The 22,971-nt window shown below is 47.0% G+C and overlaps 1 protein-coding gene across 2 annotated transcripts in view; it reads right to left on the reverse strand.

Moving 5' to 3' along the window:
• The window catches only part of LIMS1 (LIM zinc finger domain containing 1), an 82,798-nt gene that overhangs the window by 51,599 nt on the left and 8,228 nt on the right, over positions 1-22,971 (reverse strand). Inside the window, exon 1 of one of the 2 annotated variants that reach the window (XM_019970230.2) lies at positions 1,894-3,350. The exons of the other annotated variant lie outside the window; for it this stretch is intronic. The gene's annotated coding sequence lies outside the window, so the exon portion shown is untranslated. Of the gene's footprint in view, positions 1-1,893; positions 3,351-22,971 lie in introns of those variants that run through there. 2 annotated transcript variants of the gene reach the window in all.

The raw sequence follows: 22,971 nt of genomic DNA on the forward strand, positions 1-22,971 counted from the left end.
CTAGCAGCAAAGGAACCTCCTTTCAGCACAGGATTAAACCCCATCAGTACACTGCCTAGGGCGTATCTACCTCTTCTCGCCCCCACCAAGATGACTTGGTAAATCTATTTTTCCATTTTTCATGTTCTATGTACCTGACCCCCCAACTCTAACCTGAAGGGCTAAAGCACCCAATTCCCCTGTCGATACCATGGGATACTTATAGTGACTTGTGGAACATAAAGGGACTTCCCAGGTGGCTCAGTGGTAAAGAACTCGCCTGTCAATGCAGGAAACACCAGAGACCTGGGGATTCAATCCATGGATCAGGAACATTTCCTAGAGGAGGAAATGGAAACAATTCCAGTATTCTTGCCTGGAATAGCCCATGGACAGAGGAGCTTGGTGGGCTACAGGCCATGGGGTCACAAAGAGTCAGACACAACTGAGTGACTTAGCATGCACACATGTGGAACATAAATACTTTCCTACACATGCCCTCACATCACCCACCCTTTAACTCTAGTCCACAGTGCAGACGGATTACTACAGGCTAACGACAGGCTCAGTCGCAGCTAAGATCTGTCCTACATTTTGCCCTCCTTCTGAGGACGAGTGGATCCTCAACGTGTTGTAAGAACTTGGGAGCAAGACCTAATTGAAGATCACTGCAAGACCTCTGCTTTAAAATAATAAAAACACTTTTTTAAAAAAGTTCCTGTAAAGGTGCTATCTTTTCTTGGGGGACCCTCAGGGCTACTGACATCAAGAAGTTATCAGTGAGACTGCAGACTCCTCCAGCCATCCTGAGGAGGCCCGGGTCCCCTTGCGCCAGCACGGAGCCCCCACTGTAGGATGTCCACGCCCTGGTCCTGCGACACCGTTTCTCTGTCATCTGAGAAACTCTCTCTTTTCAACTTTTTTTTTTCTTTCTTGCCCCTGAAAAAGATAATTCCCTTCTCCTGATCACTATAATTATCCCATATTTCATGGTTACGTGTGGTTGTATTATGTATATATATGTGTGTGTAACATAAATATAAATACATTTATAATAAACTCCCTGATCCATCACCCATCCCATACCACAGGACTATTCCTGAAGATTAGCTGTAAAATGAACAGTTTCATAAATACATTTACATCTCTAAGGAAATTCACAGTGAATCCTGAATAAGGCAAGAGATCCTTTTGGAGTGAATAATGATCTTGTAAATGTTTTACAAATGCAGACTTGGTGCATTATTTTCCTCCAAATGTCCTGCTGATTTTTAAACAGTTACCATTAATGAGTAAGAATAGCTCCCCCAATCCTCACGCTGTTTTTTCTCACCACTGCACGACCAAAGTTCACTAGCCACAGCGTTAAACAGTACCCGTTTGCTGGTCTGTTTTAAAACCCCAGACAGGATCTGAGTTAAAAATATTTAACATAATAAAATCCCAAAAAGCATTCCTAAGGTCTTTTATAGCAAAACTCTGCAGGACCATAAACTGGAGGACTAAACGTTATCAAGGTTGTTAACAATTTCTCTGCAAACATAGGGAGTAACCTCCCTCACCCACCCTGCTGTGAAACCCATAAAACAACAGCTGCTCACACACACATTGCACAGTCACACACACACCCAGGAAGCAAGACCACCTTGCTGCCCTTTGAAGCAGGGAGCAGACATTAGCATTGCCAAAAGCTACTAGGACCCCTTACTGCTTCTGGGTTTGCAAGTTTAGACAAACATCTTTTGATATTTGCTTCCAAATGACTGAGAAAGACAAGTCAAGAGGAAAACAAACCCACAAGTACAACAGTGCCTTTGTCCGGCCACTCTGGGCCATCCCCTCCATTTCTCTGGAGGCCGTGGGGGTCCTCTTACCTGCACATGCACGGCCCCACCTGTGCAAGGGTGTCCTTACCTGATACTTCCACACTCTGGGACAGGCCCCTCTCTGTGTGTCCACCCTTATTCCACGGGCTTATCAGGCTCGGGAAGCCGGGTTGCCATCACAGCGTGTTATCTTTAAGCTCCTGTTTCCTACACTGAATAGAACTTCCTCATCTCAGCTCCAGGTCTGGTGCCCTGAACTATATTTAAGCCTATGAAGCCACATTGAGGATTCTTCCTGCACGCAGTCGAGCCACGTGATGGTTACATGATAACCCGGTGGTTTCAAGTGAGACGACACCCCGATGTCACAACTCACATCCTGCTGGGCTGTTCTACAGACTTTACTGAGTTGCCAAGTTCAACCACACTCACTGAAGGCACTTGTAACGTGCAGGGCAAGGCTGAGAAAAATGAATGACAACGGGTCAGCACAGAAAGAGCTGAGCGCCCTGGGTATGGACGACACCTTCACCTCTGAGCAGAGCATCTCTGGGGCTTTACAGAGCAGGTTGAGCAGCTGGTCTTTACTTTGCCTTCCCTGTAAAATAAACCCAGGGCTGGGAGGCCGTGCTCCATTGGGCTGGGCAGTGGCGGCAGACCCTTATGCCCTGGCTGAGTCACGGCTGGGGCTGCCTCGTGCCAAGCTTCCACTGAGGAAGAGTAGGGGGTGTCTGCTGGAGTCGAGGGGCAGCCTTCCTCCTCCTGACACAACAAAGCTTCTCCACCCGGATTCACGAGGACGCAAGACTAGTCCAGAACCGACTCCTTTAATACAGAGCAGAGTCCTGATGTCTGATTCCTCGTGGTGGTGGTGGTGGTTTAGTCCCTAAGTTGTGGCTGAGTCTTTTGTGACCCCGTGAACTGTAGCCTGCCAGGCTCCTCTTTCCATGTGACTTCCCAGGCAAGAATACTGAAATGGATTGCCATTTCCCCCTCCAAGGGATCTTCCCGAACCAAGGATCGAACCCACATCTCCTGCACGGGCAGACAGATTCTTTACCACTGAGCCACCAGGAAAATGAGGCAGATCCGGAACAAGAAAACAACCCATCACCTCCATTGGTTGCCCCAGCATAGAGCCTGAGGAGGAGGGTCTGGGAGGCAAACAGAAGGTCTCTGTGGGCAGAGGAAGCTCGGAGATTCAGGCTTGGCTCCGAGCCTCACCTGCAGCCCCGACCATCAGGGCTGGTGGATGTCTCACGTCATATGCACGCAGTAAACTTTCAGCCAGAATCTTCTGGTTTTTGTTAATTCACTCCTTTCTGGGAACTTGGGGGCTGTTTGTGGGGAGAACCAGGCCCCTGCCCCACTCCCGCTGCAGACACAAACCCTGGGAAGCGGCCACATCTCTCAGGAGGAGAAAGAAAGGGAAGAAGTCTTGGGCACGTGCACACACACACACACACGCACGAGCGTGTGCGCATGTACACACGCATGCCTGAGTGAGGTGAGGACTGTGTGGCAGACAGAGGTCCTAGGAGTCACAAGGCCCCCAGGGCATGCATACACACACACACACACACACACGTACACACAAGCGCACGTGAGGTGAGGACCTTGGGGCAGGTGGAGGTCCCTGGGAGAAGAGCCGCTGAGGCCAGCCCCCTCCAGCAGGTGAGCTCTGCTCCAAGTCACCCCCTGCCCACCAGAGGCTGGGTACCCTATAAAGGGACCTACCTTCTCCACTAGCCCACGGTCAGGCTTCTGTTTTCCTTCATAGGCCCCCAGACAGACACAATGCCATCAGGTTAGTTCCTTCCCACCGAGTATCCTTTAAACAGGATATTCAGAATACACAGATCTAATCTGTAACATGTTCCATATCCACGCATAGCTTTTCAGTTCTGCCTTTGAAAGGCTCTGGGATAATTTCAACCCACTTGTTTTACCCAGTCTATCAAGTGCTACTGAACCTCTCCATCTTGAGCTTTTTCATTTTTCATTTTTAAAAATGTAGTTGACTGTGCTGGGTCTTGGTTGCAGCGCCCAGGGTCTTTGCTGCAGCGTGTAGGATCTAGTTCCCTGACCAGGGGTTGGACTCATGCCCCCTGCATTGGGAATGCAGTCTTAACCACTGGACCACCAGGGAAGTCCCACTTCTCCATCTTTAAACATTCTTCTTACATCCTGACTATGAAACACATTATAACCCAAAAGTTCATCATTATTCATCCTATACATAAGCTTTCCCTATGGTCTCTTATCTCACTGGAGAAAACTTTAGTTTACCAGTCATCTCTCATTTAAACAAAATAAACCAAAACAAAACCTTTTCAATAGACCATCATCACCGACTCAAAGGACATGAGTTTGAGCAAGCTCTGGGAGTTGGTAATGGACAGAGAACGTTGGTGTGCTGCAATCCATGGGGTCGCAAAGAGTGGGACACAACTGAGCAACTGAACTGAACTGAACTGAACCGACTGTCTTAAAGGCTCTGAGCTTCTGTGAAAGTGTTAGTTGCTCAGTTGTGTCTGACATTTTGCGGCCCATAGACTGTAGTCCGCCAGGCTCCTCTGTCCATGGAATTCTCCAGGCAAAAATAGGAGAAGGAGTGGGCAGCCATTCCCTTCTCCAGGGGATCTTCCCAACCCAGGGATTGGACCCAGGTCTCCTGCATTGCAGGCAGATTCTTTACCATCTGAACCACCAGGGAAGCCCATATTTGAACTTCTAAATATGATAAAAAAGAAATTAATACAACTTATGAGAGTAAAGATTTAAGTAAAAAGCCAAGCAAACTGTTTACAAATCCCAGGCATTCCTAGAAAACTTGGTGTTTATTAAACTGTGTGAAAGTACTCTTTTACCATATCTAAAACAGAAGTAGGTGCTATGCTCAGAGAATTATAAAAAAATGCCTTTTCCTTTTTTAAAAACTATGGATGCAAACTCTGACATCCAGCTCCCTGGCCCCACCCCCACCCAGTATCCACGGCCCCAGCAACTCCATATCTATGAGCCCTAAACCATCAAGGTAACAAAAGTGTCCACAAGTTCCCAGTGGCTCTTTAGGGAATGGGCTTCCCTGGTGGTTCAGCTGGTAAAGAATCCACCTGCAATGTGGGAGACCTGGGTTTGATCCCTGGGTTGGGAAGATCTCCTGGAGGAGGAAATGACTACCCACTCCAGTATTCTTGCTTGGAGAATCCCATGGACAGGGGAGCCTGGTGGGCTACAATCCATGGGGTTGCTAAGAATCAGACACAACTGAGCAAATTTCATTTTTCTTTCCTTAGGGAATGATTCTAGCTCCACTGATAACTACTAATCCAGAGGATTTCTGAGGTCATCAAGCTACCTGATGGCCAAAGCGCTACCACTTGAAGGGTCTTCCACCGCAAGCCTCCCCTCCACCCTGAGCCCCCTGCTCTGTCTGCGGCCCCACCACGACTATCTCAAGTGCAGACAAACATCAAACTGGCCTTAGTCCAGTCCCTCCTGAGGCAGGTAAGGAGCACGTGTCCTGTCGGTGCCACCCCATGACTCCTTCTGTCCTGTTGGCACCTCTGTGGGTCAGGTTTGGCTACAGACTCATGAATACTACATCACCCATTATCCAATGGCCCCTCCTATTCTCAGGAAAGACTAAACACCCTGGATGACTCAGACTGACTGCTGGAACAGTCATTGCAAGCCAAGACACAGTTTTTCAGAGAAAAGAGTGAAGAGGGCCTATGAGGGAAGGTGGGCACAGGAGGGCGCAACTGCATTGCCCCCCGTCCTCACCACAGGTCAGGGGGACAGTGCAGACCCTCAGTCCAGGACAGCAGAACCCTGAGGCTATAGTGGAGAAAAGGGCCCAACAGACTCCAAGGAGAGAAGGGGAGAGGGGAGGACAGCTGGGAGGGAGAGGTGGCTGTGCTAAAGGGCGAGGCCGGGAGCCAGCCTTCTGCCTCAAGCTCACTTCGGGGGTGGGGGGCAGGGGACAGGGGAGGGTCAGGCCAGGCTGCACAGGCATGGGGCCAAGCTTGCTGACTTCAGTTTCCCACTGTGTGAAGAAGGGTTAGCTCCCATTTTAAAAGCATATACTATGCTTCTGCATGTGGGGGCATGTGCACTCAGTTGTGTCCTGCTCTTTGCGACCCCATGGACTGTAGCCCACCAGGCTCCTCTGTCCATGGGGATTCTCCAGGTAAGAATACTGGAGTGGGTTGCCATTTCCTTCTCCAGGGGATCTTTCTGACCCAGGGATCAAACCCGCAGCTCCTGCATTGGCAGGCAGATTCTTTACCACTGAACCATGTGGGAAGTCCTACGTTTGCAAATGTATAAAAAAAATACACCACTCCAGGTTTAAAAATCCAATCCCCCTTGACCATGGAGGGAAAGTTACAAATGATAAAACAAACTATTGAGGAGAAAAGTAGTGTGAGAAGTCAGGACTGATGCCCACAAGGCTGCTGGGGCCTGTTACTAAGTGGATGCTGCCTACAGTGGCTAAATACTCCAAAAGTAATAAGAGTATCCCCCACTGAATGGGGAGGTATACCTACCCAAATTATTAAATTTCCACATGGGAGTGGGCGGGGGAGAGATGAGGACACAAAGCATAGAGGACTTGGGGGCCATAAAAACGATCTGGAGCTTCCCTGGTGGCTTAGTGGATAAGAAATCCACCTGCAAATGCAGCAGTCATGGGTTCAACCCCTGATCCAGGAAGAACCCACATGGTGTGGAGCAACTAAGCCCATGTACCACAACTATTGAGCCTGCTCACCCAGATCCTGTGCACAGCAACAAGAGAAGCCACAGCAATGAGAAGCCAGGGCATCTCAACTAGAGAGTAGCCCCCACTCGCCACAACTAGAGAAAAGCTCATGCAGCAAAGAAGACCCAGCACAGCCAAAAATAAATAAATGAAAAATTTAAAAAACCCATTCTGTATGATACCAGAATGATGGACACATGTCCTTATGCACTTCTCCAAACCCACAGAATTACAATACCAAGCATGAACCCTAATGTAAACTAGGGGCTTTGGGGACCACAATCTGTCAATGTAGGTTCATCAGTTGCAACAAACGCATTATCTGGCGAGGGATGCTGATAACAGGGGAGGTTGTACACGTGTAGGGTAGAAGGTGTACAGGAAATCCTGTACCTTCCCTTCAACTTTGCTCTGAATCTAAAAATACACTAAAATATAGTCTTTTTAAAAAATTAGCAAGGTTGTAAAAACTGAACAATATTTAATTAGTCCCCAACTCAAGCATGAAAAATTTGAAGCCAATTCTATATTAAGTTTGCAATTTTGGAATTTCCATAGGAGCCATATAATACATTTCATTAATAGAATCATGAGCAACCCACAAAAGCTCAATCCAAACTGTAGCTGAAAAACACAATAGTGTAGCAGCAATCCGGGGATGATCATCTTGAGTAAGTTATGTCACATTTCTCATCTGTAAAACACATATGGGCATACTGCTACTGCTAAGGAATACTAGCCATGGCAATTTTATGTGGCATTCAAGTTCAAGCTGAAGTGAGAAAGTTACACCCTGGAGTCATGAGTGACGACACTCTCCACAATGCAATCTGGGGCTGAGTGACAGGCAAAGGGGAGTTTGGGGTTCAGCAGCCATGGACGGAGGAGCCTGGTAGGCTGCAGTCCATGGGGTTGAGAAGAGTCGGACACGACTAAGAGACTTCCCTTTCACATATAGTTGATTTACAAGGTTGTATTCAATTTGTTGTAAAAAGCTGATTTTTCAAACAAGTGAAAAATAGGGGCTATGATTTAAAGATATCCAATGGCACCCCACTCCAGTACTCTTGCCTGGAAAATCCCATGGATGGAGGAGCCTGGAAGGCTGAAGTCCATGGGGTCGCTGAGGGTCGGACACGACTGAGCGACTTCACTTTCACTTTTCACTTTCATGCATTGGAGAAGGAAATGGCAACCCACTCCAGTGTTCTTGCCTGGAGAATCCCAGGGACAGGGGAGCCTGGTGGGCTGCTGTCTATGGGGCTGCAGAGTCAGACATGACTGAAGTGACTTAGCAGCAGCAGTAGCCTGAACCACAGGTACAGGGTCTGTGCAGAGCGGGGTCCTGGGCAGCACGAGAGTGGCCAGAGGGAGGAGAGGCTGCCTCGCACAGGTTTGTGTGAGCGGGGACAACGTGCACAGCGCTTGACTGCGAAATGCTCAAACAAAAGCAACACCAGATGCTCTCCAGAGCTTTAATCAGCTGTTCTCCTTTGAAAAGTCTTTTCCTGATGCTGTCTAGCATTCTGCGGCCCCTGGAGACATTTCACCCACTTCAAAATGGAAATTCAACCACAAAACTCTTGTATTGTGTACCCTTAGGAAAAAGATATTCAAAGCCTTAGAAAATATCCAGACCCAATCAAAAGCAAAACCCACACAAAGAGCAGACTTTCAACCTCACCCCTCGACATACACAAACTCCCAAGTGGGTTTCCACTTTATTTGGATTCAGGCGTCTTCTAAACCAGAACCTGGAGACTGAATAAAGATGCTAAAGTATAATAAAAAAGCCAAAATTGAGTAAAAACCCACATCATCCATCTACTACCTGGGAGGAAGTTCTTTACCTTCAGTGAGCTCTTCAAAAACCTCCAGGCCCCTCACCACCACAGCTGGCTTTGGGTGTCAGGGGTCTCCTCAGCCCCTTGAAATCTTTGCTCTGATGTAGTGACAGTGAAGTCTGCTTCCACCTCCCACCCCTAGACATTTCTCCAACCTCCTTCTCTACCCATGACTCATTACCACCTAATACATCTGACGTGTTTGGTTCTGACCTCTCCCCACAGTAGAGACATAAGCCCCTCAAGGATTCGAGCTCCGTCTGTTCAGCTTCCTCCTTCATCCCCATAGACTGGGGCGTGCCCACAGTGAGGTCTCAGGCCCACTTAACTGAGTCTGTGAACTCAAGTGAATTCATTCACCCCTCCACTGGGGCTAATATCACCTACTGAATTGCAGGGTTGTTTTGAGGACTACTTAGAAATAAAAAATTAAAGCACACTGCAGAAGGCAGAATCATGAAGAAACAGAAAATCTGAGCTGGTAAGTTGACTGACTCAGTAAACAAAACCTCCCAGAAAACAAAAGTCTAGGACCAGACTTTTTTTGACTTCTACCAAGTATTTAAGGAAGAGTTAATACCAGTGACTCTCAAACTCTTCCAAAAGATAAAAGAGGAAGGAACATGCCCAAACTCATTTTAGAAGGCCAGCATCCATCATCCTGACATAAAAAACCAGACAAGAATATTGTAAGAAAAAAAATTATAGGTTAATATCCCTAATGGACATAGATGTAAAAACCCTTAACAAAACATTAGCAAATTCAACAATACATTAGAAGGAACTTCCTTGCTAGAACAGTGGATAAGAATCCACTTGCCAATGCAGAGTACACGGGTTCAATCGCTGGCCCAGGAAGCTCCCACCTGCCACAGAGCTACTAAGCCTGTGAACCACAACTACTGAGCCTGAACTCGAGAGCATGTGTGCCACAACTACTGAAGCCCGTGCACCCTACAACCCATGCTCAACAACAAGAGAAGCCATCACAATGAGAAGCCTGCACACCGCAACTAGAGCAGCCGCTGCTCGCAGCAACCAGGGAAAAGCCTGCGCAGCAATGAAGACCCAGCAGAGCCAAAAATAAACAAGTAAGTTATTAAAAAACAAACAAACACACACGTCATGCACTGGCTGGCACATGGCAACTCAACTACCATTAGTTTCCTTTCAGTTTCCTAGTTGAGATAACTGGCTAACAGCTGCTGAACATTCCAGGCAGGAAACTAAAAGCATGGCGGAAAGATCGCTGCAGGCAGTTAAAACACAAGGGGAAGCAGGGCCTCCTGCTGCAGAGCTCCTCAGTATACCTGTGACTGTGAGGGACTCAGAGTCTCCACCTACACCAAGTCAGCGCAACAGTCGAGAACAGGTATAAAGTTACTAATTTGACAGGGAAATTCTACACCTTCTGAATCTAAGAGGAAGAAATGAGACTTGTATTCATATGGCTTCTTTTCATTTCATTTTTCTAGTAACGCATTTTTATTGTCCTTCACAGAAGCACCGGTCAACAATGAACTGGAAAAAAGTCCATGGGGTTGAAAAGAGTCAGACACAACTGAGTGACTAACACTAACTAACTTCCTACTTTATTTTGTCTTGTTTTTGGCTGTGTTGGGTCTTTGTTGCCGCTTGGGCTTTGCTCGAGTTGTGGTGAGTGGGGGCTGCTCTCTAGTTGTAGTGTGTGGACTTCTCTTGTTGCAGAGTTCAGGCTCTAGAGCCACAGACTTCAGTAGTTATGGTTCCCGGGCTCTAGAGCGCAGGCTCAGTAGGTTGTAGGTCACAGGCTTAGCTGCTCTGAGGCATGTGGGATCTTCTTGAATCAGGGATCAAATCCATTGTCTCCTGCATTGGCACACGGATTCTTTACCACTTGGAAATTTTTTTAAAGAGCCTCACTCTTCGCTACAACTTGGGGAGCACTGGTCAAGCATGCCTGGTGCAGTCCAGGAAGCCACGGAGAACCAGCAAAGCTCGTTCACACTGCATGTTCAAGAACTGTGGGTGGGCCAGGTTCTAGGCCAAGAGAGGATGGATTGCGGGGGGTGGGGGGGGGGGTGGGGAGTGGGGGTGGGGGTGGTGCGGGTGCAGACCCAATGAAGGGAAATTCCTGGAGGTGAAGCAGAAACACTGAGACACACAGGATGGGCACAAAGTCAGGTGAAGATGAAAAAGGCTGGGTTTGCAGTTCCCCGGTCCTCTGTCCCCAGCGGCTCTGTGATGGTCAGGCCACCCACAGCATCCCCAGTGCCCACACGAGCCCCACGCACTTCATAGCCTGTATGTCTGCATCTCATGGCAGTTTTGCAACCACTGCACTAAAGCCACATTTTCCGGAAGACCTTCATCCTTTACCCTCCTTTCTAACATGTCAGGGCCAGTGTTTCTTGGCCTGCAGGCAGGCAGACCTGGCCAAGCTCCCAGAGGACACGCAGCTCCAAGGGAGACCTTCCCCATCAGCCATGCTTGGGGCCACCAGCCCCTCCACCCATGGAACAGCTTCCTCAAGCAAGGACTCAGAGCCCACTCATCTCTGTGTCTTTTTACCATACAGGATTATGTGTTAAATGCACAAAAACTAAACAGCAAGAGTCTTCTGAGAAGAGATGAAATGTGTAATGTTCATCGTCTGAAACGGTCACTGTGCTCACCTTTCCCTTCAGCTAAAGTGTTTACAGGACGTTCCATGAGGCTGCCTGGTTCCCTTCCCTTCTGAACGAGAGGCCAGGGGAGCTGTCAGCATTTCCAGGAGACCGTCCACTGCCCACCTCAGTCAGCCACGTGGGTGATGAGTGATCACACCCACCCACGTTTTCTTTCGGGGCGTCCACACTGTTTGCCAACAGCTCCACAAGAACATCCAGGACAGCAGAGCAGGACTGAAATGTGGCTCAAACACTTCTCAGGTCCCATCCGCCCCATGGGACCCACAGAACCACCACTGCTTCCACACAGGATGAGATGTGGGCGAAGACCCAGACCCTTAAACTACATGGTATTTCACTCCAGCCCTTGAAAGGCATCTCTCCTCCAGCAGAGGACCTCCAAAGACAATCTGAAAAGCAAGCTTTTGTCTTACCAGTTATTACCATTACTTTATAAACACCGAGTCTCCTGTACCGCACTGTAACCCGAGGAAGGATGCACAATAGCCAAGTCCCTCACAATAAATAATACATAGGCACTCAGCACTTACTGCAGACAAGAAAGCAATAAAAATACTAACATGGTGTCCATAAGCTTGTTCATAGCCCAGAGATTTTAACAAGAGAATCAGACAGTTGCAATGTTTAGCAGCTTGGAAAAATGCTACCACATTAGATTCACTGGAAAAGGCCCCAATGCTGGGCAGGATTGAGGGCAGGAGAAGGGGGCAGGGGGGCTAGACGATGAGATGGTTGAATGGCATCACTGACTTAATGGACATGAGTTTGAGCAAACTCCAGGAGATGGTGGAGGACAGAGGAGCCTGATGTGCTGCAGTTCATGGGGTGACAAGGAGTCAGACTCCACTTAGCAACTGAACATCAACTACATTAGTAATATATACATATATATTACTAATGTAGTTGATATATATATAAAACAAATGAGATCTACATACCTGTCCCTCAGCTACTCAGACTTACTCCAGTTCTCCTGGAGCCCAGGTCTCTCTGGTCTCTGGGTACTCAGAGGCCAAATCTTCAGCAGCAAGAGGAATAGCTCTGTGCCCCTGCCTCACCCCTGCAGGTGAGGGCCGCAGGGCAGTCTGTCGTCCCGTTACTCAGGGTCTGTGCCTGCCCAGTTGTTCGCCTCCAGGATGGTCACATCCCCCGAGACACTGCTGTGAGAAGCGCCAGGCCTGGGAGAAGAGGGATGGAGCCTATTCTAGTCAGTGGCTCTGTCTTTCTCTGGGGAACTCAGGGCCTCGTTACTTTGCCACTAAAAAGATTTCCTCCCCCACACCAGCCTGCCAGCACTTCTGGCTTCCGGAAACCCTGGGTTCTGGAAAGTGGATCTCTTTGGGGCCAGAGAGGATATTGTATTCCTGTCACATCTTGAGACTTACTTTTCTCCACACAAACAATATAAACAGCCATTGAACCCTATCTACCTTGAGGAAACAAGCTCTCCATAATTGTTGCAAGCATGTCTCACTGGCCAAGACGAATGTATACCTCTCTCCATGTGTGCCAAACATGTGCCAAAACTAAAAAACACATGAGCTCCTCCTTTTTCCCCAAATAACTATCTCCTCCCTTGTCACTCTCTCTCCCCTACCCTTAAAACCGGCATGATGGGAAAGGAATTTCTTCCACAAATAATGTTGGGAAAGTGGATTTCCATATGCAAAAGGAGGAAGTTGGGCCCTTATCTTGAACTACTTAAAAATATTAACCCCAAATGAATTAAAGACCTAAAATTAAAAACACAAAACTCTATAAAAGACTCCTAGAAGAAAACACAGGGGAAAGCGGGATGACATTGGATTGGACAAGGACTCCTTGAATATGACACCAAAAGTGCAGGCAACAAAACAAAAATGGACAAATTTGACTACATCAAACTTAAAAATTCTGTGCATCAAAAAAGTCAACCAACAATCAACAGGGTAAAAAGTCAACCTATGGAATGGGAAAATATATTTGCATATCATATATGTGATCAGGAGTTAATATTCAGAAACAAAAAAAAATTCACATAATCCAACTAAGAACTAGGCAAAGGACTTAAAACAGACATTTCTCAAAAAAAAAAAAGATATATATATATATATACACACACATATATACAAATGGTCAACAGAGACATGAAAAGATGTTTCCCATCACTAATCATCAGGGAATGTAAATCAGAACCACAATGAGATACCCCCCTCACAGCCACGAAGACGTCTGTTACAAAACAAAACAAAATGAAACAAAACAGAAAATAACAAGTGCTGGCGGGGATATAGAGAATCTGGCAGCTTTGTGCTTTGTTGCTGGGGTTGTAAAATGTGCAACAGCTATGGAAAAATGAATGCGAGTTCCTCAGAAAGTTATAAGCAGAACTACCAAATGAGCAGCAATTAACACTTCTAGGTGTGTATCCAGGAGAACTGAAAGCAGGGTCTCAAAGGGATATTTGAACAGACACATTCACAGTAGCATCATGCACAAGAGCCAAGAGGTAAAAGCAACACAAACATCTATTGACAGATGACAGATGAACTGTCACTGAAGCCCTCAGGGAGCACCACCCACACAACCTTAAAAAGGAAAGTCTGACACATGCCTCAACATGTATGCACGCTGATTTTGTGCTCAGTGAGACAAGTCCATCACCAAGGGACAAATACGGCGTGATCTCCCTTATGTTAGATACCTAGTGTAGGGAGGCCTACAGACAGAGAAAGCAGAACCCTGGCTGCCAGGGCCTGGTGGGAAGATACACAGATTCCCTGCGGGAGGATGAAGATGTTCTGGAGGTCTGATTCACAACAATGTAAATACTCCTAACACTGCTGAATCACACACTAAAAATGGCCATGATGGTAAATTCTATGTGCTTCTAGTCATAACATTTAAGAGAAACACCATGACATACTGGCAGAGAAGGAATTAGAGCCCTGTCAGCTCAGCCCCTCGCCGGGTGCCCAGGTTAAACTGCAGTCCAGGTGCAGACTCCCCATCTCTACAAATGAGGGAGTAAATAACACATGTCCTAAGCCGCTGGTCTGAAGCTTACCGGAGAACTGCCAACACAGAAGACCTGCACAGCTGGATGGTGGTCCCACCCGCAGGGGCTGCATCTGTGTATCACATCATCAGAGCTGCCCCCGTCCTCATGAAGGAGAGGCTCCCTGAGCCGAGTCCTTTCCACTCCGGGCGACCTGCCAGGAGTCCTCATGGGAAGGGCTGTGATCCCCACTCTGCTTGCGAGGAACCTGGCTGGAGCAGGGTTGTCGCTGTTCAGTTGCTAAGTCTTGTCTGACTCTGAAACCACGAACTGCCCCAGGCCAGGTTTCCCTGTCCTTCACCATCTCCCGGAGGTTGTATTCCCCTTGCCAGTGAAAACCTACGTGATGTCCATTCCAGTATGAGAGCCCCTAAAACCCTGTGACCTCCTGTCCTTCACAGACAGGAGCCAGGGCTAGTGGTGAGAAAACAAAACTGAGGATATGGAAACAGAAGGGGCATAATATAGAAACAGGACACGGGACAGTCTCCCAAAGGTCAGTTACATAATCAGACAGGCTAAGAAAGACAATTTTTACATTTACAATCTACACTTCCCAAACTAGTTTAAAAGGCTATCTAATCTCAGGCCTTTCTTTTTAAATATATATTTACTTGGCTGGTCCAGATCTTAACTGTGGCACGTGGGATCTAGCTCCCTGACCAGGAATTGAACCCAGGCCCCCTGCATTGGTAGCTTAGAATCTCAGCCACTGTACCACCACGGAAGTTCCCTCAGGCTTTTCTTCAAACGAGGTCACTGTTGTTTACTTGCTAAGTCGAGTCTAACTCTTGGCAACTTATAGACTTTGCCCACCAGGCTCCTCAGTCCATGGGATTTCCCAGGAAGAATACTAGAATGGGTTGCCATTTCCTTTTCTAGGGGATCTTCAAGGATTGAACCTTCATCTCCTGCATTGGCAGGCAGGTTCTTTACCACTGAGCAACCAGGGAAGCCCCTCAAACACCTTCAGTTCAATTCAGTTCAGTCGCTCAGTTGTATCCAACTCTTTGCGACCCCATGAATCGCAGCACGCCAGGCCTCCCTGTCCATCACCAACTCCCGGAGTTCACTCAGACTCACGTCCATCGAGTCAGTGATGCCATCTAGCCATCTCATCCTCTGTCGTCCCTTTTTCCTCCTGCCCCCAATCCCTTCCAGCATCAGAGTCTTTTCCAATGAGTCAACTCTTTGCATGAGGTAGCCAAAGTACTGGAGTTTCAGCTTTAGAATTATTCCTTCCAAAGAAATCCCAGGGCTGATCTCTTTCATAATGGACCGGTTGGATCTCCTTGCAGTCCAAGGGACTCTCAAGAGTCTTCTCCAACACCACAGTTCAAAAGCATCAATTCTTCGGCGCTCAGTTTTCTTCACAGTCCAACTCTCACATCCATATATAACCACAGGAAAAACCATAGCCTTGACTAGACGGACCTTTGTTGGCAAAGTAACGTCTCTGCTTTTGAATATGCTATCTAGGTTGGTCATAACTTTCCTTCCAAGGAGTAAGCGTCTTTTAATTTCATGGCTGCAGTCACCATCTGCAGTGATTTTGGAGGCCCCAAAAATAAAGTCTGTCACTGTTTCCACTGTTTCCCCATCTATTTCCCATGAAGTGGTGGGACCGGATGCCATGATCTTCGTTTTCTGAATGTTGAGCTTTAAGCCAACTTTTTCACTCTCCACTTTCACTTTCATCAAGAGGCTTTTTAGTTCCTCTTCACCTTCTGCCATAAGGGTGGTGTCATCTGCATATCTGAGGTTATTGATATTTCTCCCGGCAATCATGATTCCAGCTTGCGTTTCTTCCAGTCCAGCTTTTCTCATGATGTACTCTGCACATAAGTTAAATAAGCAGGGTGACAATATACAGCCTTGACGTACTCCTTTTCATATTTGGAACCAGTCTGTTGTTCCATGTCCAGTTTTAACTGTTGCTTCCTGACCTGCATACAGATTTTTCAAGAGGCAGGTCAGGTGGTCTGGTATTCGCATCTCTTTCAGAATTTTCCAGTTTATTGTGATCCATACAGTCAAAGGCTTTGGCATAGTCAATAAAGCAGAAATAGATGTTTTTCTGGAACTCTCTTGCTTTTTCCATGATCCAGCGGATGTTGGCAATTTGATCTCTGGTTCCTCTGCCTTTTCTAAAACCAGCTAGAACATCTGCAAGTTCATGGTTCACATATTGCTGAAGCCTGGCTTGGAGAATTTTGAGCATTACTTTACTAGCGTGTGAGGTGAATGCAATTGTGCGGTAGTTTGAGCATTCTTTGGCATTGCCTTTCTTTGGGATTGGAATGAAAACTGACCTTTTCCAGTCCTGTGGCCACTGCTGAGTTTTCCAAATTTGCTGGCATATTGAGTGCAGCACTTTTACAGCATCATCTTTCAGGATTTGAAATGGCTCAACTGGAATTCCATCACCTCCACTAGCTTTGTTCATAGTGATGCTTTCTAAGGCCCACTTGACTTCACATTTCAGGATGTCTGGCTCTAGTTCAGTGATCACACATTCAGGCCCTCCTAAACACTCATTTTCATACTTAGCTGTCTTTCAAAGCAGTTTTAACTCTAACACAACATATATCTTGGGCTTCCCTCATAGCTCAGTTGGTAAAGAATCCACCTGAAATGCAGGAGACCTCAGTTCGATTCCTGGGTCGGGAAGATCCGCTGGAGAAGGGATAGGCTACCCACTCCAATATTCTTGGGCTTCCCTTGTGGCTCAGCTGGTAAAGAATCTGCCCACAATGCAGGAGACATGGGTCGGATCCCTGGGTTGGGAAGATCTCCTGGAGAAGGGAAAGGCTACCTACCCACTCCAGCATTCTGGCCTGGAGAATTCCATGGACTGTATAGTCCATGGGGTCGCAAAGAGTCAGACACAACTGACTGACTTTCACTTTCTTTCAACGTATTTCTTACTTCTTTCTTCAACTAAGATAGAAAAGAGTCAATCAACGCCCTCTATGATGCTAAAAGATGAAGTCATATGCCAACTGCACTGAATCTGAGACCTTTGCCCCCATCATGCATTAGAGCATCCATTGACCATCACCTGCCAGAGACTCATCACCTAATATGACAACATCACTAAGCATCTTCCATGCCTGCAATGTAGATGGGGTCCCCCAGGAGGCCAGGGCACAGCCTGAGCTGAAAGTGAAACCATGCCCCTCAGACTGGGGCTCAAACATACTTAGCTGGGAGTCCAGCCCAACCTAAACCCTGACTGGGGCTTGAATCTGTGGTCTTTTAACTGGGATCACACACCTCATTTTGACACTTAATGAAGCTCAGGTTCTAGATGTCTCCTCGCAGAGAGAATTCAGTGAGAGACAAAGTCTAGGTAAGAAAAGGATTCATTTAGAAACACACTCCACAGATAGAGTGCAGAAGGTGAGAGTGGCCCCAAAATGTGGTGTGGTTAGTTTTCATGGGCTGGGTAGTTTCATAGGCTAATGATCGGGAGGATTATTTCAACTATTTTGGGGAAGGGTTGGGGATTTCCAGGGGTTGGACCACTGCCCCCTTTTGGTCTTTGAAGGTCGTCCTGAGAACTATCATGGTGCCTGGGTGTGTCATTTAGCTTGTTCAGGTGTTACAATGAGCGTACACTGAGGCTCAAGGTCTAGTGGAAGTCAACTCGTCTGCCATCTTGGACCCTCTGGGTTCTAATCAGTTTATGTTACCTCCTCAGGCTATGTCATTCTTTGACAGGTTGCACCCTGCCCCCTCCCCATTTTAGGAGGAGGTCAGAGGTCAATCCAGTCACAAGCACCCCTGAGTAGAGACAGATGGGACTGAAGAGCTCAGGGCTCCAGCCCAGCACAGGCCTTCAGAAGCTCTGGCTTCTCCTTGGGGGCCACGTGGACCTCTGTCCATCCCTTCTCGTGATCCCAGGGGTCAGGCCCATCAGGACAAGAGCTGGGCCATTGGCAGCGCTGTCACCCACGCCTCCTCCTGGGAAGGAGGTCAGGGAGAGGAGGTAACAGCCATTGACGGGACGGATGGGAAAGGCTTCACCAAGGAGGCCACATCTGAGAAAGACTCTAGGGGTGGTGGAGTGGGCCCTGTGGTCACCTTGGACCGAGTGACAGCTGGTGAGAGGTTCTAGGTTGGGGGCCTGGCTGGTGAGCTGGAGGAACTACAGGGACGCAAACATGGCCAGAGTGGCATGGACAGGGCTGGACACAGGGTGGGGGGGTGCCCTGTCGCTGTGAAGACCAGGGCTGTTCTTGGGTCAGGGGATACCCACAGAGGCCTCTGGGCTGGAGGACAGGGTGGGACTCTGGCTTTATGGAGACCAATCTAGCTGAGGTTTGAACAGCTGAGTGAGGTGGGGGCAGGGAGCTAGGAGGAAGGTGGTGGGTGGGGGTGGTCAGGAGACAGATTCCACAATCCAGATGCTGGTGACTGGACCTCATCATGACTTGGCATTTAATTCACTGGGGGCAGAGGTAAGCCATGCCCAGGAAGGGCACTGAGGCATTGCCCACCCCACCTCTTCAAGGACCATCTGCTGTGAGCCTGAGGTGTGGCGGCAGGAGAGGTGGGGACCAGGCTCCATCTCTCTACTGGATCCCAAGCACCTGGAAGGGACCCTGGTAGGAAGGTCTAGAGAACAAATGACCACTGAATAATGGCTCTCAAGGCTGATATAGTATCAAACCATTTATAAATGTTTGCCTGTTTGTGTCATTGCTGATCAACTCATAGTTACAACCTAAAAGCTGAGAGTTACATTTTATTCTGTGGGAAGTTTTAGGACTTCAAGCCAAGGGGACAGCATCTCAAGTGACCCTGAGAGAACTGCTCTGAGGAGGTGAGAGGAGGAGCCAGCTTATATAGAAGTTTTTGCAACAAAGGGAAGGTAGTCTGAACATCAGAAGATGATTGTTAATTAAAGAAAAACAGATGTCCCAAGTTAAAGAATTCCGCAATTTTCTGTGTATGGGAAGATGCAAGAGTCTGGGTTCAATGAAATCATTCCTTTGACATTACCTCCGCTCTCTGGGGCCAGTATCCTGTGTCTTCCTCTCTCTTTTTTTCAAAGTCTTTATTGAATTTGTTACAATATTGTGCCTGTTTTATGTTTATGTTTTGGTTTTTTGGCTGCTAGGCATGTGGGATCGTGGCTCCCCGACCAGAGATGGAACCCACCCCCATCCTTCCCCTCCCCTCTTGGAAGGTGAAGTCCTAACCACTGGGCAGCCAGGGAAGTCCCTATCCTTTGTGTTCATGTCCTGAGCGTCCTCAGGGCTCACCATGGAGAGTGGCTGCAGTCTGATGGCTGATGGACGGCAGGTATTCCTTCCTTCCTGAGTTCCCTCAGGGCTCACCAGCTCACCATCCGTGATGGTTGCCATCACTGATGACTGTGACATCCTTGTTTACTGATATGGCAGGAGACATTCCATTTCTCACCAAGGTACACACATGCGCACTCATGCACACACGTGCACAGACACACACATGTACACACACATGCAGATATACATATGCACAATGTACACATGTGCATGCACACACGTACACACACATGTACACACAGCTCACAAGCACGTGCAGAAGGGGATTCCAGATCCTGCAGCAAGCGCTTCACAGAATGAGCTCCACTCCACAGACGCAGTACTTGAGGGTGGAGGGTGACAGGCTAGGTTAAAAACAAAGTGATTTTAAATGTCGAGTGGAATTCCTCCTCAGAGGTTAGCACCACCACACCCTCTCACAATCTGGAGGTCAAGTCTAACTGAATACAAACCAACACTCTGCTGCAAAATGAGAATAATGGTTGGGAAGTTATTAATAGTCAATCATAAGATGGAAAGTTTTATTTTCTTACTTCCTGTGGAACAGAAGCTAATAATGATCACAGCCAATTACAATCAACTCATATTTACAGACTGAGAAATCGGAAGGAGCTTCTTTGACTGTGTGCATGAGCCCCCGGGGACCACACACTGGGTATCTCAGACACTTGGAAGCTGCCAGGGGCACTTAGAAACTCTCAGGACCAATGTCCACATTGTCCAGGAGGGCGTCCATCATGGCCACGAAGGCGGGATCACTACAGGGTCTCCACCTACACAGACTCTGAGCTGAGGCCGGTCTGGGTGTGGAGGCCAAACCACACAGGATAGCTTCCATAGGAGACTGAGCTCAGCCTCCCCAAGGGCGGGACCCAAGCACTGCGTCAGGCACCCTGGCAGGGCGGCTGCCATCTCATTTTCCTACCGTTAAATGTGTTCCTAACAGTCTCCTTACAGCTGATGTCAAAGGGTGTTCGCTTCAGTTACCTGCTATAGACTAAGCCCGTTTGTTACATTTAAAAAAAAAAAAGAGAGAGAGAGAGAGAGAGAGAGAAATGCCAGAACAATAGAGGCGGTGAGGACCATGAAAACCCAGTGGGCTCTGCTGGGCTGTCAGCAGGGAGCCCACAGTCCCAGGACAGGAAGGGCAATCACTGCATCTGGATTACCTGCCCTGCTGGTAGGGGTCAGGAATGCTGCAGTGAGATGTCCTCCTGAGGTGTCTAATGGCCTGAGGTTACTCCTCTTTGCTGGGAAGTGTTAACAGAACCATTAAGATCTTGTATTTTACATCTCAATTTCATTAAACATTCAGCCCTTTGTTCTGTATGAGTCATTAAGAAATCGTGTTTACTGACAGAAATAAACCAGTTCTTTTTCAAACACACACAAAGTTGGGGCCCTGGACACTGGCAATCTCTTGAAGCATTTTACATTTCAAACTTGGAAACTTTAACTTACAGAAACTACCTACTCTCTGATTTTGATGAAAGAGGATAATATATATGAAACTGACAGGGTTCATTTGTATAATCCAGGTGGATAGTGTCAGAATTGAATTAAACAGCAGGGCAAACTGTAGTACAAATAAGGCTGCGTTTCGCGTCACATTCTCTTCTCATTTAGAATTACTTTCTTGGGTTTGATTTACAGAAGGGGAAATTCTCAATTACAAGTTATAAATCATTTCAGACTTGATACATACTGCCAAATTGTTTTCCTAACAAATTTTACCCATATATCTTCACACCTGTGATATAAGGTAACTATGTTACTAACTTTATCAGTGATACAAGGTACCCACGTTTTTAACAAGATCTGCTAATACTGTAAAACTGATAGGATCTATTTTAATATGCATCTTTGATGAATCACTAATCACGCTGCAACACGTTTTGTACTTTTGTACATTAATTTTATTTCCCGGTTTCTATTTTGTTACATTTTCTCCGTCCATGTTCTTTCCCCTACACACATACTAGGTGCGCATATTCTGATCAATTCATAATACTAACGCTTTCTATCTTGTTTTGTTGCAAATGTTTTTCCCCATCTGTTTTTTGTTTTTAATTTTCAGAAATTTATTCTCCTTCCAATAAACCTTTCCTTTTGGTTCTTAAAACTTCTGAATTTAAAAAGTACTTCTCATTCTAGGAATCTGAGAAACATTTATATTATATTTTCATGTTTATCTGGCTGGATTTTATATGTAGCTATTAAATATTATCCATCTGAAATTTCTGCTGATGTAAAATGAGACTCTAAGGCAATAAACTGGCTTTTCCCCGTAACTGCTAACAAAGGATCTCACCGTTTTATGGCACTTTAAGGAATGTTTCCTCTTTTCCCCTGAAAACCCGGTTACCCCAGACTCTGTGATGAGCGGTGATGGGTATAGACCGACAACATGGCTCCCCCACCCCCACTTTCCTCCCTTCAGGAAGCAGCTCTCTGCTGTCCTTGCCCCTTTATTCCTCCAAAGAAAGAAACATCGAGACAATTCTACCAATTTCACCAAAAGACTCCACCTGGAATTCTGATTAACAGTACTAAAATTAAATATTAATATGGAAACTGAAGAAGTTCACAGGAAAAACTGTTAACGTTTCACCCGGAAATTTTCACCCCTACTCCTGGAAGCCTCACTGGTGCAGAGTGGCACCTCCTCAGGTCGGAGAACTGTTCCTGTGCTAACCCCAGGAAGAGAGGGAATACTGAAACACCGCACGGAGTTACTGAAATCACATGGAGTTAAAATAAGCCTTCAAATTGATCTTAACACCGACTGAAGCCATCTTTATTAGTATTTATTCAGGAGTGACTTTATGGCAACATTTAAAGAGCTCTGTCTCACTAAGCCAAAAAGAATACATGCCAAATAAAACATGACACCATCATTTATTCATTTGACAAGTACTTCCTGAGAGCTTCCTGCGAGCTCCGCACTGTCCATGGCGTGGCATACCAGGACTCCCTACAGCACTGGCAGCCTTTGTGGACAGTGCTGCATTGTTCGAATGTAAGCTCTTTATCAAAATGCATCTAACAGACCCAACCTCAGATTTTGACTTTCATCCCTCCATTTGTTCAGCTAATCTCCAGGAATGCTTCCTCCTGGGAAGCTCAATTAGCCTGACAGTGCAGAAGAAAGCTTGACTGCTAAAAAGTTCCCAAGCCTCGTGTCCCTGGAGCTCCATCACCCACTTAATCTGCATCTGCCGAAGCCCCACATTCCAGAAACTGTCACCACAACTTCCTTCATAGAAAGTGTCTCAATGACTGAACACATCATTAGAAAGAGATGCGGGTGTGTGTTTATTTTAAAAGTCAAAAGGGCTCAAGATGGGAAAACGCTTCTTTTTAAGTCTGGTCTCACGGTCTCCAGATGACCTCTGTGGGAAAACTGAGACCTCTGAAATTTTGAGGAATAGCTGGAACTTTTTTTTGTCACATTCAATGGACAGCTATGTAACACAGTTAAAGCATCACTTTCCACATTTCACTGCTGTCCTTTGTTGTCACCAGTAAAC

The sequence above is a fragment of the Bos indicus genome, chromosome 11 (genome assembly GCF_029378745.1).
Source record: "Bos indicus isolate NIAB-ARS_2022 breed Sahiwal x Tharparkar chromosome 11, NIAB-ARS_B.indTharparkar_mat_pri_1.0, whole genome shotgun sequence".
NCBI lineage: Eukaryota > Metazoa > Chordata > Mammalia > Artiodactyla > Bovidae > Bos > Bos indicus.